The sequence below is a fragment of the Solanum lycopersicum genome, chromosome 12 (genome assembly GCF_036512215.1).
Source record: "Solanum lycopersicum chromosome 12, SLM_r2.1".
Taxonomy (NCBI): Eukaryota; Viridiplantae; Streptophyta; class Magnoliopsida; order Solanales; family Solanaceae; genus Solanum; species Solanum lycopersicum.
In genome coordinates this window covers 30977290-30982303 of record NC_090811.1, presented here as the reverse complement: position 1 = coordinate 30982303, position 5014 = coordinate 30977290, and positions in this window count along the sequence as shown.

The following is a 5014-nucleotide window of genomic DNA, read 5'->3' as shown; positions in this document are numbered from 1 at the left end:
CAGAGCAGACCCCACAACATCCTAAAAGTTAAGCTAAAGAAGAAATGAAAATCAAGGTTGTCCTCCAGAATGCAAAGCCTCTAAACTGTCTAGAGAGGGATGTCGGAGCAGAGCCCACAACATCCTTAAAGCTAAGCAAAAGCAGAAATGAAAATCAAAGATGTCCTCCAGAATGCAAAGAGGATCACAACAACTCTGAAGCTCAATTTGGAATCAACGAAGTGTTTCGTGCTGATCTTGAGTATCTCGTCTGCATCATGAAACGATGCAGGCCAACTGACACAAGTACATTAAATGTACGAGTATGTGAGTTGGAGAGCTAAAAAACGACTTAAGCTTTAGGGTATTAGATAAATTTACCTTGTCTCTTCTTAAATCAAGAGTATTCTTAACTCAAATGATATACTTAACTTAGTTAATTAAGGAAATGGAATAACAAACTCAACTTTACTTATATAAGAAAGTAATATCGCCTCTGTGGGATTTTCTCTAACCGACAACCATCACTATGAGCCTAATTGAAGATACAACGTCTTACGTCACGTTGCAACGGACCATCCTACACCTTGCCATCAGTACAGGACCTTACACCGCTTAGTGGATCCACTAGCTCTCCTTACGTGATCATCTAAAAAGTATGACACTTCAAATCCCATGTTAGATAAATGGTTTACATGGAGACTTGAGTTATATTAACTCTCATCTCCACTTTGATTCTAAATACTTCTCCCAAAAAATGCACTTTTGCTCATACTTGTAATAAAACTTTCTTCCTTTGAGTTGAGATAATTTACTAAACCCATTAGCTTTAAAAAAAGCTGCTTTTGGAAATCAATGTTCCCCTTTTAGTTCAAAACTCTTTTGGAACTTATAGTTCCCCTCTTTGATCAAATGTGAAACATTATTAAAACTCTAGGGAATACTTAGTTCCTTATATATTTTGAGAAATGAACTCAACTCTTGCTCTTTACTTAACTTGAAACTTTAACTCTTAGGGAATACTTAGTTCCCTTATAATTTTTTGAGATATGAACTCAACTCTTCACTTGAATTGGACTTGAAGTCTTTGAAATAAAGTGAAAACATTTGTGAAAGACATTAGAGAACTTATAACTTTAGTTTTACTTGCTTCTTAACTTCTAGACTTGGCTCTTAACTTCTTTGACTTAAATCTTACCTTTCCTTGAATTGAATTATGGATTCAAGGATCATGATGTCATGTTTATGGATGATTTCATGATGTTTAGATGTACCTTAGAGTGTTGGAAACAACTAGGAATGAGGGGTACATCACTTAGGAACTAGTACGAAAAAGATAGGGAAAGAACGGGGTCTCAAGGGGGTCCTGGCGCTTTGAGAGGCACTGAGCGCCATAGCCTGACTGACAAAGGTTGTCCTCAGGCGCTCTAAGAGGCGCGGTGCACTAGAGCCTGACAAATAGACTCTATCCTAAGGGGCTTTGGATGCGCGATGCCCCAGCATCCCCCCATCGGGTTTTCCGACTTTGTTCTTCGTTTTTCATCCCTAAACCTTCCAAAAATCCCATGTATGCCAACAAAAAAAAAATAGGATCCAAAATTAATGTATTACACAATTATTTAAACTCGAAAATAGTCCTAAAACATGGATTACAACAAACAGCAATCAATCATAATACAATTAACAAGAACATGAAACTGACAATTGGTGTGTGGGTTAAGTAACCCAACATAAAAGAGCCCAGAATACCTTGTTAGGGATCACGCTCGACGAAAATCCATGGAGCTTAACTTGGTATTCTTGCATCTTCTTCTTCCTTCTCCTCTTTTCTCCTTGATTTTCAAAACCCTAGTATATTTTCTAAGTGCGTAAACTGAATGGGATCAGTTTAGACCCCAACATATTACTCCAAAATGAAATATTTAATTGGCTTATGGTAAAGACCAAAACACCCTTACAAAATTCTGCTTTTGAACGTTCCCTGCTCAATAGCCCATCTTACGAAGGTCATATCTCACTCATACAACCTCGGAAAGTCACAAACTTCGCGTAGTTGGAAGTATTTTCCAATGATATTCATCCATATAAAGAACTCACCCAAATGCTTCCTGAGCTGGAAGTTATGGTTGTTTGAAAATGTCCAAAACTCACTGTCGAAATATGGAAATTTTTTTCTACATTTCCTTACTTATTTCCAAATTTGACTTTTCTCATGTTTCTTAGCTTAACCTTAGTTTATCTAGAATCCGAGATGTCATTATTATCCAAGAAAATAATATTTCTTTTATAAATAAAATGTAAAATAATTTTCTTACCCTTCCTCTCAACCCCCCCCCCCCCTCAGAAGTTTTTTTCTTACTTCATCACCTTCCCCCTCCACTCCCCCTCGGATGTTTTTTTCTTACTTCATTCCCCCCTTCAAATACAAATTTAGATATTATTTTATTTATTAAAAAACAATTCTACCCACCTCACTTAATCCTCCACTGTCAATTTTTTTTCTCATTTTGTTTTATATATGTACAAATCAAAAGCATTTTTTACTTTCCACCGCAAGACTTTTTTAAATTTATTACTTATTATGTTATGTTCAGTACACTAGTAGAAATTTTTTTCTAAAACTAATGGCGCGTGCATATCTAACACAAAATGAAGAAAATGTAAAAGAAAATAAAAATTAGGAGCGGAGGGTTAAATAAGATGGGATTCTCTACTTTCTTAAATTTGGGGGGAGGGGGGCTGAAGTATGAATATTAAAAAATATTTAAAAAAGAAATATTCTTCAAAAAAGGAGGGGGATTGTCGGTTGGAGGGGAGGAGTATGTAATACTTTAATTTTTAATTAATATTAATAGTTTATTGTTAAATTTTTTCCAAGATAGTGTATCAATGTGAAATGTCATATGTCAAGATTTTTTCAAATAAAAGAGAGTGTATTACATACATTACTAGGGAGTGTTTATCAAATTAAAAATTGATGGTTTAAATATGTAATTCACACTCTCAATAGTGTAGGTATGAAACTCAAAAAATGGGATAGTTTAGGCGTGTTATTGGCACTTATACCTTAAAAATGTGGTAAAAAGAGTTTTCAAAAAATACTCCTTTCGTTCTATTTTAAATGTTGTCTTTAGTAAAAATAGACATTCTTTAAAACTCGTTATTTCACAAAAGTAATGCATAATGACTTTATTCTTCTTATTGCACCCTCGAAAGTTATTAGCCTAGAAAATGTATATTTGACCAACATAGAAAAACTAAGCAAATGATTCATGTCTAATGGTTTAATTATTAATCCAAATAAATTAATTTATGTTCATTGAGTGAAACTTGACTTTAAGAAAATACTAAATAAGGATGCTATGGTAAATATGAGAGATATGCTGATGAGAGAAACCAGAATGATTAGAATGCCCACCACAACCTATAGGTCTAGCTAGAAGATGAACCATGTGAAGTATATATCAAACTAGAAGAACTATGCCCAATATAATCAGCCTCGGACACTGGTGTCTCAACATGGACGAGTGTGTTAGACTAATAATGAAACCTCTCCTTTAGTAACGTCAATTCAAAGGAGGAGCACTACTCAAATAACCTAAATGATGGTCCCTCTTGTCCTCATATTGCTCACATCCCTCACGTCGAATCATCTCCAACTCTTTTACAACATCTATAACTTTCCGGAATGGAACACGAAAAGTGGTAATTTGAGAAACTCCTATATGAATCAAAACAATCAAATTCTTAACAACCTCTCTCACTCTCTCAGTCTCAATGAGAAATATCATCAAAGTATGCATAGCCGAGACATTAAATATAACCTCATAATCTATAATTAACATATCATATTGTTGTGAAAACTCTCTAACTCAACCCATTTGCTCTCCCTCTAAAATAATTTTATCATAAAAATAAAACTATAAAAAGTTGTATAAAAAAATAAAATTATAATTTTTTCATATCAATATACATGATAAAAGAATATATCTTAAAATATTAGCACAAGTAGAAAAAACAACTAGGAGAGGGTAACTCATCATACTTTTAAATATACAAATTTAATTTCATGATACCTAATTTTTTCTTAATATTCCAATTTTTATTCAAAATTTTATTTAAAATAAAAATTTATAGATAAAGGGAGTTGTCAAAATGTTTTTAATTTTAGAATTGTGAAGTAAACAAGCAACATGCATTTAACAAAATTTGGGTTCATCAACTTTGTTATGTTCTACTTGTTGGATAACTATATGCACAATGGAGGCATATTTTGATCTTTACGGGTCAGGAATAATAGATAATCAATACCTTCTATGCTACAACACATAATCATAGTTAATTTTTAGTCAAGAATTACCTCTCGAAGCATGAAGGAATATCTTCAAGAGAATCCCCAAGATAAACAGACTTTCAAGTGAATCGATAAGATAGACAACAACTATGGCCTTCAACAGTGATCCCAAGTTCACATCCGAACTCTCTGAATACTTGGGTAGGCAAGTATCAATATAGAAAACTAATCATCTTTCTTGGGTTAGAAGAATCCCTAATTATAAAGATTTCTTACCACTCCAAAGTGGAGAATAAAATTTACGGTTTTTTTTCTTTGCCGAAAAAAACATGCTGGTTTTCTTTTTATAAGAAAACTAACACCTCTCCCCTTTTCCCTTTAGAGTAAGGATTTTAATTTCTAGTTAATTATGGACACTATAGTGGTCACATAATTAATTACCGAGGCTTTTAATTATGAATATAATTCCAACAATTAATTTGATTTATTCTTACCATAATAAATTACAAATTATTCCACTAAAATTTTGTAGTTGCACTCCTCTATTTATATTTCGTAATCTTCCATTAAACAATTATGTAATTCCCCATGTTAAGATTTCATATACTAATCAATGAATTAAATTACTGACGAATTTAACTTAATGATTAATCTTATTTATAGCACTGTTCAACTTATTTCATGTGTTGGATTCATAAATCCATATTCAAGGTTTGACACAATGAAAACTTATGAGTTTCT